The 12401-nt window shown below is 45.5% G+C and overlaps 1 long non-coding RNA gene across 2 annotated transcripts in view; it reads right to left on the bottom strand.

Moving 5' to 3' along the window:
- Window positions 1-425: 425 nt before the first annotated feature.
- The window catches only part of LOC105536551, a 17484-nt gene continuing 5508 nt past the window's right edge, over window positions 426-12401 (bottom strand). The window contains exons 2-5 of one of the 2 annotated variants that reach the window (XR_001005611.1): window positions 10023-10149; window positions 9167-9268; window positions 2288-2559; window positions 1091-1154 (exon numbers count right to left, since the gene is read on the bottom strand). This is a non-coding gene — a long non-coding RNA (uncharacterized LOC105536551). Of the gene's footprint in view, window positions 1155-2287; window positions 2560-9166; window positions 9269-10022; window positions 10150-12401 lie in introns of both variants that reach the window. The other variant, XR_001005610.1, reaches the window with a different exon arrangement.

Genomic DNA, 12401 nt, shown 5'->3' with positions numbered 1-12401 from the left:
TACTTCCTGTTTGTTGAAGCCAATCTCAAATCAGCTCATGACCATAAGATGGTTGTCAGCAACTCCCAGAACTATACTGTCTCAGGTCCACATCCAGGAGAAAAAGAGTGTCTGTTTCAGGATACCTGGGAAAAGTCCTATTGGCTCTAGTTGGGTCACTGCCCATTCCTGAGGCAATCACTTTGCCAAGGTAAATTTGATGGATTCATTAACTTAGGCCCAGGTCAGGTGCCTGTTCCTGAGCCAGCGGTAGATTCAGCTCCTCTAGAAGTCCATGGATTGATAGCATTAGTGGAAGTTCCCAAGCAGGAAGCTGGGGAATGATTAAATGAATGCCGGACAACCAAAAAAGCAAAAGTCTGCTTCACAGCCACACCCAGTGTCTAAATCCACATCACCTAAAGGTACCTGGAAGATCATAGGCTTCCTCGTCAGGTCCTCCAAGGCCACTTCCATGATCCTGCTTCTAGGACTGGAACCCCACCCCCTTCACATGGCCATGGGCTCCACATGCATGGTCTGCAGGACATACACAGCTCTTCCGGGCCCAGCATGTCCCCATCCATGTGTTCTCTTCCTTCTGTTACCTAAAGTCTTGGCAAGCGTTGGGCATGAGGAACAGGGGGATGAGCTTGGTTTTATTCCTTCATTGTCGCCACTTCCCTTTGCTCTCACTGTCTCCTCAACAGGACAAGAACAGGATTATCAGGCTTAGTTTCCTAATGCTACCATTTACTGCTGTGATTCTGAAAAAGTCACTTTGCCACTCTGAGTCTCATTTCCTCAGCTGCAAATGGGGCTGATCATGTCTATGCATACTTTACCTCTTTCCAGGCAATCTCTCTAAGAAGAGTTCTATAATATAACAGAGGGAGGATAAGAAGTAACAAGCCCGGAGAAGATATCTTTTTGAATGGCTGTTGAGGCTGCTGGTGATGCTTCTGCTTAGGAAATCTTAAATGTGGAGGTTTTTTTTTTTTCCCTCTAAGCATTTCAATAATTGTGAAGGTTAAGTGAAATAGTCTGGAAATGTTTAATAGACTGAAGCTCTAAAGAGATGCTGAATTGTATCATGGGTTCCAGACAGATCATTGCGAAGCTCTTGTTCTACCCCAAGTGTTGTTTGTGTGTAACACGTGTCAAGGGTTTCTACTCTAGGGAACAAAAGCACAAAAGTTTCACTGAAGTCCTTTGGCCTAATCCTCTTAAGAGCTGTTGAAGCCTCCCTGAATTGATCAGAGGCAGTCAAGTGCCTTCTTAAGACAGGAGGCTCTTTCAGGTTTTCTTATTGCTCCTAGTTCTGACAAACCCACTCAAGTTTCCTTGCTACCCCTTCACCATCACTCATACAACACTTGGAGCTTGAGATTCTGCTCAAGGTCACAGTGGGCAGGAAGTGGCTGGGCAGGGATCTTTCTAGAATCCACTCTCCTTCTACAGGGCCAAAAGGAGCTAAGACTGCACAGTCACAATGGGTGCATGCTACAGAGGCCTCTGAAAATGCAGGTTTTGACTATACCTCACAGGAAGGACAGGATAGCATCTGAGCAAAAGTTGTATATATGAGAAGCAGTGGCAGGTCTGGAAGTGTAATCAGGAAAATCAGCTGCACCTCCTGGCACAGGTGCATAACCCAGAATTGAAGTAATAAGACCAAATGCCCTAATGATCTTTGCAATTCAGAGCCTAGCACAATGCCTCATTTAGTGGCTATTCAGTTGAGTTGATAGTTGGGGTGGAAAGGAATAGATAGATTTAAGAGAAGTCTGGACAGTAGGCACATAAGACGTAGGGCTTGTTGAAGGATGAGGACAAAAAAGAGTAAACTAGGGCTTTAGACACAGATACATCAGCAGATGTTAGGGGTGGGGAGGCAGTCCAGATGAAACCCAACTGTGGGTTATGAGGAACAACCACGCGGCTGTGTTGCCACAGGTCTTTTCCTCCCCAAATGCAAATACGCCCATTAGTAAGGCACCCTTGGCTGGAAGCCAATCTGGTTTCACCCCTGAAACCGTGAGCATCATTTCCACAGTGCTGTCAGCCTAAGAGGTGAGCTTCATTTTGCCAACAGCTTCTACTGAGATAGGGTTTGTTACTCAGGCATCTAAATAGTTCTATTTTAAAGATAAATTTATTTTCTGCAGATTAGTTCAGCTGATGTATTAGGTAGCCCAAAAAAAACTCTAAAAAGAAAAGGAAGAAAGAAAAACCTCAACCCTTAATTCTACGGCTCCCTTTAAAGAAGGAACAAAAAAAAAAAGATACCAAATAAATCCAAGCTCACTGATCTTCCAGCTCACTTGATTTACCTGGAACAGACTCACTCAAGAGTGGCCTCTTTCAGGAGCAGACTCTGGATTTCTTCCCCACCCTGGAATTCTCTGGTACTTCAGTGTTCTCAATGGTATAGTGGAAACAGGACACATTCAAAAGTCTCAGCAGGCCGGGCACAGTGGCTCACACCTGTAATCCCAACACTTCGGGAGGCTAAGGTGGGAGGATTGCTTGAGCCCAGGAGTCCCAGACCAGCCTGGGCAACATGGCGAAACTCCACCTCTACAAAAAAATGTAAACATTAGCTGGGCGTGGTGGCTCATGCCTGTAGTCCCAGCTGCTTAGGAACACTCCAGCCTGGGCAACAGAGCGAGACCTTGTCTAAAACAAACGAAAGAACACTTCTTAGCAAACTGTGTGACTGTGTGCAGGCACATGCAGAGGGACGGGCAGAGCTTAGAGACTGGCTGTAGATAGTGAGGAGTGAGTACAGACAGACACTTCTCGCCCTACCTAGGAATGGTGGAAAGTCTGAGTTGAGGCAATGCTGAGGGCCTTCCTCCTCAGCGCCTAACAGTACAACCTCACATTTACAAAGCATTTCCAGTTTTCATCTCACTCATTCTCCCATTTCCTAGATTGCTGCTGTCAATCAAGAGCCCTTCCTTAGCTCCAATCTCACATGGTGCTGGAACCTCCGTGCCAGTCCCCACAAGGAGGTCAGGCTGCCACTGCCTGCACATCTGACAAGAAGCAGCTCACCACCTGGCAAGGCCTCCTGCTTCCATTTTTACAGGTAAACTCTGCCTCCCTTTAGTTTCATCTGCTGGATTAGCTTTGGCCCTGCAGATACCCATATGGATTATGCACTTCCTCATCCTCCTCACCATTTATTTCTGTGCAAACCACCATCATGTCAGCCCATTAAGTGTTCTCCTTACAGGCCTTAAAACCACTGATATAGACTATGATTTCCCAACCATTTACGCTAGTTCCAGTTTGTCAATAACCTTATTAAGCGTATGCTTACAGAACCCAATGCTTACCTGGCCACGCATGCAAGCCCAACATGGTTCCTTGTCCTAGATTCTACACTTGTGTTGGGAGAGTCCATGGTTGTGCTAATTTCTTTGTCAATCCCCATTCATATTGAGACTTGAATCAATTAAAACTCCTAAATCTTCTCGAGTCCAAACCTGTGTATTCCCTTTCCCAAATCTTTTCAACAAGTAAACTAGTGTGCATCAAGAACAAATGCTGTCACTGGTGCAATTTTTGTTAAACCTAAATACAATTCTGTGCATTTACCTTAGACGTTTCATCTAAATGTTCCTACAAGTCTCAAGGTCTTCAAGAAAACTTATCTGTCATTTGTCATTAGCTACACTCTAACTTCATGGCATTCACCAATTTGATGGGTGAGCTTTTTATTTCTTTATTCCAGCCACTGGTACATTGCAATAAAACTTGTCTGTCTATACTAGGGGGGTGAACAGATGTGATCAAATCTGTTTTTACAGATTATAGACCTTGTTTGCTCAAAGTCACACGATGGACCTATGTACTGTGCAGCTGGCACTAGAACTCTGATCTCTTAAAAACCAGAGAGGAGATTTTCCCACAGTGCCACAGGCTGCTGCATGGAATGTTTGCCTCCCCCAGGCCTGGCCACACATGAGTGGACACTCATCATCCACTCAGCAGGTAGGGGCTTCACACCATTTTCAAGGTGAGCAACTGTATTTATTACCATGTGTTGGCTGACAAGGGCTATAGCTAGTAACAAAATTATTCTTCACTCACATTCACTTCGACACATCAAGCATCTCTGTCCAAACCCAGCTAGATCCTTCCCCTGTACACCTGCCTGGCTCACCATGATGGGATGGACACGGTCAAATCTGGGCACTAAGAGACTTGGGTCACAATGCTGGTTCCACTGTGTTAATTCTTTGACCTTGTTTGACAAAAGCCATTTAATTTCCCTGAGCCTCAGTTTCTCACCTTGTATTCATTGTCTCCTTTGATGCTCAAATCAATCCTGTAAGGTAGGACCACACCACCCTACCTTACAGGATCTATTTGAGCATCAAAGGAGACAATGAATACAAGAGTTTGTTGCTGTTGTTTGGCATACTTTGCAAAGGTAGGTACATTGTTATTATCAGATGGGTATGGAGAACTCTAAAGTGAGTCAGGACCACTTAAAATTCCTTTTAAAGCAGTTCATTGCATCCTAACCTATTTATTCATTTCTCTTTTTTTCTTAAAGTCCCAACAAAAGCTGAATATGAAGACTGCATGCAGGGATAGCACTGAATACAAATTAACCATTCAATGTTCTGTAGTCCCTCTGGCAGGGAAATGATCCACCTATTAAAACACCCAGTCAGAGCTGGCATACACAGTGCTGATAACCCCAGCAGGCAATGACCTTGGCACCATTACAAGGGCAATATTTTCAAATGGATGAACTATTCCTGAACAAAGTGTCCAGTGTACTAGGAATAAACAGGCTTTTCATCAACCAAGGCTGTGTGTTTTCTGGTTCCAACAACCTTTCCCAGAGACAGTGCTGGAGAGGAGGGGGCACCAGGAAGCAGCACCTCCTCAGCAGCCTGCCCAGCCCGTTCATCCCTCTTCCAGAATCCTATGACTGGACAGGCCTCCACACCTCCATCCTCTCCCCTGATGGTTTCATGATTGCTTTTCTGCACTTTTGCAAAAGAAGAACCCGATGCTGCCCTTGGTGACTCTAGTCAGACCTCAGCAGGTGGAGGATCAGCCCTCCCCGTGGTGTACAATGAAGTCCTGGAGCCTCATGAACAAGAATCTGTGATACAGAATCACGTACAATGTCACCAGGTAACTACAAGGCCAACTTTTGAGAAGATGGGCGAATCACCCAGGACAGTCCAAAACAGGTCACACAAGAGGCAGACAAGATCCTTGAGACAAACTTCACAAGGAGAGGAAGAAAAGACTCTGGATCCACCAGAATGGAAGCACAAGTGCAAAATACAACTGGAAAAACTTGCTTCTTCACTAAGCCAAGGAGGCTGTAGCTGGCCCTTTCAGCTGTTTGTTCTTTCATTCATTCTACAAATGTTTACTGAGCACCTACTGTGTACCCAACACTGTTCTATGTTCTGGAGACACAGAATAAACAAGACAAAGTCCCTGCCCACCTTACATTCTGGTGGGAGTAGACAAACAATAAAGTAACTGTCTAGGTAGTGATAAGTGCTGAGAGGCACAGGGAGTGTAGGGCATGAGCTGACATCAGGGAAGGTCCCTCTGTTAAGGTAAATTTGACCAGAGGTTTGAAGACAGTGAGGGAGCAAGCGATGACTATCTGGGCCAGCATATTCCAGGCAAGAGCAGGATTCAAACAGCGAAGAAGAGGGTGTTACAGGAATGGACTGAGCCAAGGAGAGTCCAGAGAGATGAAGGCAGAGGGGCAACAGGGAGCCTGTGAGCCACCTTCAGCATTTTAATTCCAAGCGATCTGGGAAAATACTGGCAGAGGGGGAGGGTTGAAACAGAAAAGTGAGACAATCTGATTTTTGTGCATGAAGCTCAAGCTGGGTGCTGGATTAAGACTATAAAGAAGGCAGAAAAGAAAGCGAGCAGCAAGACTGTGAGGAGGAGAGCAGGACAACTCAAGCAGGAGATGGTGGCAGCGGCTCAGACCATGACAGCAGCATAAGAATGAGCTGAGAGTCTGGATGTTGTTAGGGTAAGACCTGCAGAATTTAATAATAATAGGATATAGGAAATGAGCGAGACTCAAGGATTAGTCCACAGCTTCTTTTGCTGAAGCAACTGGAAGGATAGAGTTAATATTTAGTGAGAAGAGGAAGGTTATGGGTGAAGTAGGGTGAAAGGCATCAGAATTATGGTTTTGGGTATGGTTTGGGTAGCTATTAGATACCAAGTGGAGATGTCTAGTAGGTTGTGGATCAAGCAAGTCTTGGGTTCAGGCTAGAGATGTAAGCTTGGAAATAATCAGTGTAGAGAAGGTATTCAAAGCCAAGAACGAGGTTGATATTAACAAAGGAGTGAGTACTGAGAGAGAAGAGATCCAAGGACTAAGTCCTGGGGCAATCTTACACAAAGAGGACTTAGCAAAGCATACTAAAGTGAATTAAAGAATTTTTTCTTAAAAAAACAGCCTAGAGAATATATAAAGAAAATTTTTCAAAAAGTAACCGTTGATTGACTTTGCCAAATGCTACTATTTGGTCACAAGTGATAATAACTAAGAATTGACTATTGGATTTAGAAATTTGGAAGTCCCTGGTGACTTTATTGGGGCAGTCTTATTTCTCCAATGAATAACTCTGGAATCAATAACTTAGTACAATAAAAAGCTTATATTTCACTCATCTCACAGTCCAATCAAGTATTTGGCAGGTGGCCTTCTTGGTGATTTGGGTGCCAGGCTCTTTCCATCTTCAGTGCACACCTGCCATGGTTCCCTTGGAAAGGGAAGGAGTGGTCCATATAGAAGCACACCTGAGCTCTGGTGCTTCAGCCTGAAACTGGCACGTTGACCCTACTGGAGTTCCCATGGCAAGAACTAGTCACACGGCCTCATTTAAAGGCAAAGTAACTGGGAAACATCATTTGGTTATGTGCCCTGGAAGAGGAAGTGGTTTGGTGACCATCTAGCCAGTTTCTCTCACAATGACCTTGGCGAGAGCACTTTTGGAGGAGGGAGAAAACCAAAGACTGATTGAAGGGAGTTCAAGAGAAAACAGGGAAGTAGAGAAATGGGGTGGTAGCTAAAGCAGGCTTGGGGTCTAGAGAGGTGTTTTGTTTCTGGTTTGTTTGTATGATATTGGAAACGATCCTGCAGAGAAGAGACAATTGCTAGAGGGATGTCCTTGAGTAGGTGACAGAGAAAGGGACCTAGCTCAGTGCTATGCATAAGAATGCCTTGGAGAGCCCATTGAAACAGATTCTGGGGCCCTACCTCAAATTTTTTTTTTTTTTTTTTTTTTTTTTTTTTTAACAGAGTCTTGCTCTGTTGCCCAAGCTGGAATGCAGTGGCACAATCTTGGCTCACTGCAACTTCCCCCTCCCAGATTCAAGTGATTCTCATGCCTCAGCCTCCCAAGCAGATGGGATTACAGGTGCGTACCACCACGCCTGGTTAATCTCTGCATTTGTAGTAGAGATGGGGTTTCACATGTTTATCTCGAACTCCTGGCCTCAAATGATCCACCTGCCTTGGCCTCCCAAAGTGCTGCGATTACAGGCATGAGCCACTGAGCCTGGCCCTGCCCCAGACATTCTGATTCAGCAGGTCTGCACTAGGGGTGGACAAGCTGCATTTTCTGACCATCCCCCAGGTGATACTGATACAGTCAAGATTCAGGCCCACACTTTGAGAATTGCTGACAGGTGCTTGGGAAATTCATTCTTTGTCTAAGGCGGGAAGGCAGAGCAGGTAGGCACAGATGGAGGTGGGAGTGCGGGCAAGGGTGGGAAGATGGGAACTTGGCAGCCAGTTATTTTATTAGCTCAGTGAATTTGGAAGAAAGGTCACCAGGTGAGGGTGAGGATAGGGGAGGAAGTGTTGCAAGTTTGAGTGGGGGAAAAATATGAAATCACTGTCTTGGAGAGTGTGAGAATAAGTAGTGCAGGGAAATGAAATAGGAGTGCCAGCCAGACGCCAGGACCCACCTGCAGCTAGTGAGGCTGAACTTAGAGTGAGACCAGGCAGCTGCACACAGCCGGGCAGGTGCACACAGTGGGCAGACAGTAGGATTCAGCCAGGACTGTGGTCTTGCCAGGCAGGTACAACAAAGGAGAGGAGGTCAAGGGAGTTGACTGTGTATTGATGGGAGGGATGAAGACCCCAGATCACAGCATCTAAGTGGGTACAGAGGGCAGGGAGGACTTGCAAGTAGGAGCAAGGAACGGTGAAAAGATCGCAGATCAGTCCATTGTGGGTCGCAGTAAAGCTGAAGAATCACTGGAGAGGGAAGACTGAGTGGGACGGGTACTGTGTTAGGAGAGTGGGACCTTTGAAGTCAAGATGGTACAGACAGCGCAACTGAGAGTAACGACAGAGTCAAGGGAACGGCCATGGAGGTGAGTGGCCGCGATACCATAAAGGACAAGATTGGTGGAGAAGAGCAAGGAGAGGAACCGGGAGGCTGAGTATCGGAAGGATCTTGTCTGTGGATAATGAAATTGCCAAGGATCATTATCAAGAGTATTACTAGAAAGAACGCTGAGAGCTGTTGTTTTCAAACCCTCCTTCCAGAACCTAGTGCTCTAAGGAGGGGAAGAAATTCTGAAATATCAGCTCTCAGCCCCCAAGCAAAAATGTCCCCAGAGTCTCCTTCAAGTGCTAATTGCAAAATAAACAGAAAGCCAGCAGGGGCTGCCTGGGGAGAAGTGGAAACAGCAGAGGAGCATCCCCTAGTTGGCCGGTGTTTGCCTCCGAAGAGCCCAGCTTCCCCAGTTGCTCTCCTTGCTTAATGTGAAGAATTAAGAGGTGGCGAGCGGCTGGGGGCCCTGAGGTGACTCATCGCAGCCAGCCAGCCCTCGGTACGTTTCTGCATGCATTTTATGTGGAATCCTAGGCTGCTGGTTGATGACATCTTAGATTTCATATTTAACTGCCGTGCGTGTTCTAGTGCAGAAAAGACTAAATATAGACTTGGAATTGGGAAATCTAAAAGGAATAGCAGAGCAGCCTCAGTGGCCAGTGCTGGAGGGGGTGTGAGGAGCTAAGGACGTGGAAGTGTGGCCAAGAGGGCATTGTCTCTGTCCACTCCTGCCAAGGACCCTGCCCCGGGATGAGGGTGCCAGGAGAGAAAATACCAGCCCCAACGCACTATTGAAGATAAACAGCTTCCCTCTCTTCACTTACCAGAGTGGGGCTGCGGTTCCCCCGGTCCTCCCTGCATGGAAGCGGCAGTGGATTCTGCCCAGAGCTGTGGAGCCAGTTCCTCTCTGCCAGGTCAGACCTGGCCTTGAGACAGAGAGAGCACCGGGCTCCCTGTTAGCCCCTCCCTTTACCCTCCACACCCAAGAAGCCCAACAGAAAAACTGGCCCCTTCCCCTAAGTCAGTCATGGCTGCAGATCAGCGTCTGAGGGGTGGGGCAGCACGATGCTTGGACCACACATGAATCCCATCAGCAGCATATGTAGTGAGATTTAGAGACTGGAAGGATGGACAGGAGGGACTTACATCCAAAGTCGGCTGTGGTTATCTCTGGGTGATAGAATTATGATGACTTTTTCATTTTCTTATCCGTATTTTCTAAATTTTCTATAATTAGTATGTATTACTAACATACATACAAAAACTCCTAATAAGCTTGTTTTGTTTTTTGTTTTTGTTTTTGAGACAGCGTCCTGTTCTGTCACCCAGGCTGAAGTGCAGTGGCGCGATCTTGGCTCACTGCAACCTCCCCCCACCCGAGTTTAAGCAATTCTGCCTCAGCCTCCTGAGTAGCTGGGGCTACAGGCGCCCGCCACCATATCTGGCTAATTTTTGTATTTTTAGTAGAGATGGGGTTTCACCATGTTGTCCAGGCTGGTTTCGAACTCCTGACCTCAGATGATCCACCTGCCTTGGCTTCCCAAAATGCTGGGATTGCAGGTGTGAGCCACTGTGCCCAGACTGTGTTGTTGTTTAGAAAACACTTAGCTGGATGGGTTAGCCTTGACAAGGGGCACACCAGCCTTAAAAGATCATTCAGTCAAACACCCAAAGACTCACCTAGCACACAGCTGGAACCGAAATTCAGCATAGGGTGCATAATACAGGCACCAAGGATTCGGGGTTAGCATCACCTGGCGGTCACATCCTCTTCACTTCCCAATTACAGATAGCTGGACCCCTACTCCTGTGAAGACAGAACAAAGAAGCATGGGAGACGGTGGGGTTCTCAAGGGAGAGGACCCTTCGCATCCCCTCCAGTCTATAATTCTCTCTCTCGCCTCGATGGTGTTGACTGCAGCATCTTGTGTGGTTTACGTGCCTTGTGAGCCAAGGCCAGTGTTACCTTGCCGCTGGCCAGTGTAACAGGGGGGACCTTGGGCCACCCAGCCTGAACTAGATTTCATTTTCCCCACCTGGTCTGGGTTGTCACATTTGGGTGCAGTACTGCAGATGCTGCATTAGCCTTGACATGAGGTTTGAAATCAGGTTCAAAGACCTGCAGTCTAATATAAACACAAAATGACCTCAGATAAGGGCAGGCCCTAGATAAAACTGTTAAAGAGGCCAGGTGCAGTGCCTCATCCCTTAATCCCAGCACTTTGGGAGGCAGAGGCTGGTGGATTGCTTGAGGTCAGGAGTTTAAGACCAGACTGCCCAACATGGTGAAACCCCATTTCTACTTTAATACAAAAAAATTAGCCGGGCGTGGTGGTGCATGCCTGTAATCCCAGCTACTTGGGAGGCTGAAGCAGGAGAATCACTTGAACCCGGGAGGCAGAGATTGCAGTGATCAGAGATCGTGCCACTGCACTCCAGCCTGGGTGACAGAGCAAGACTCTGTCTCAAAAAAACAAAAAGCAAACCTGTTAAAGAAATAAAACGTATCTTTGGACATCTCCCTAAAAAGGAAAGAGTGACTTCTTAGCAGGGCACCTCACTTTCTAGGGCTGCATGCAAGTACCCATCGTAGTACTTTCCCATCCCAGGTCCCTGTCCTTAGGGGTCTCTTCCTGGATGAGTGCCCTAATCTGAGAGACACATTCCCATGTGGCAGTAGCCACCTGTGTTCACACCTAACTGCAAAATGAAACTGTATCTTAACCCAAGGCCTCTTTCTTGAAAGACATGGCCTTAACCCAATAAACAAAATGCCAATGGCAGAAATTTTAGGTTGACCTGTAGGATGATAGTAGGGAATTTTTAGGATAGAGTGAAGGGTTAGGAATCCACCTAAAATAATGACCCTTTACTTAAATATGTCTCCGTCAACAGGAACATTGACTCACTGGAAGATTAAGCTACCTTAAATCTTTATGGAGCAACAAGAGATTTTTAAATGGAAAAAAAAAAAAAAAAAAAGGAGGAAAGAGAATAAAAAAGGAAAAAAGAAAAGAGAACTAGTAGGATAGGGAACTGATTTTTTTTTAATTATTTTTTTATTTATATGAACATAGAATGTGAAATGAAAGGGGACTGTTTTTGAAACACACATCCACATTCTTTCATTCGCTTTTCTCCTTCATCCTACGCATGGGGCAGCATGATATGGTATTTAGCCTCCCTTGAAGATGAGCTTCAAGTCTTATATTTTAAATAGTATTTTCTAGAATAGCCATTGTCAAACTGTGGACCAGGGAACCCTGGGGGTTTTGAACTCATCTTTTTTTTTTATTTTTTATTTTTTTTCATTTTTTAAAAAAGCCTTTAAAAAAATATAGAGATGGGGGGTCTTCCTAAGTTGGCCAGGTTGGTCTTGAACTCCTGAGCTTAAGGGATCCTTCTGCCTCAGCCTCCCAAAGTGTTGGGATTAACCCATCTTAGGACATTCTTGACGTCAAAACTCTTTTTGTAATAATACACAATTTGCCTTTTTTACTCAATTGAGTTTTCCACAGGGCACATGATATGTCATGACATCAATGCATCAAAAAAGCTTCTATGGTCCCAAAAGTTTGGGAAATATTTTAGACTCTCTCAGAGAATGTATAATGTCTATTAGCATATTAAAGGCTCTGAGAAGTTCTGTAATATAAAACCTGTTTAACTTGGTTTAATGTAACTGCAAATTTATTTGGCTATAGCATTTATTTTTGTTTCTGTTAGTTTTTTCAACACCTGTTGCTATCATATTTTGGGAAATGCTCCTCCAGGGGTAAGATGTTAAGCCAGTATTCCTCTGACCGAGGAGTTTTAGTAGAGAGCTCTCATCTGGACCTGATGTAGACAAGTCAAAGAATGGGTATTAGTGTATCGGTATAGTGGAGTGGTCAAGAACAGAGCCGGACTGCCTGGGATCAAATCCCAACTCTGCCACTTACTATCTGAGACTTTGGGCAAGTTATTCAACCTTTCTTTGCCTTACATTCTTCATGCATAACATGGGACGATTTTATGTATACATTAGAATGGTGTCCTGCACATAGTAAATGCTATTTA

Source organism: Mandrillus leucophaeus, unplaced genomic scaffold (assembly GCF_000951045.1).
Source record: "Mandrillus leucophaeus isolate KB7577 unplaced genomic scaffold, Mleu.le_1.0 Scaffold160, whole genome shotgun sequence".
NCBI lineage: Eukaryota > Metazoa > Chordata > Mammalia > Primates > Cercopithecidae > Mandrillus > Mandrillus leucophaeus.
The sequence above is the reverse complement of the archived record's forward strand: the minus strand, read 5'-3'. Positions and strand labels throughout refer to the sequence as shown.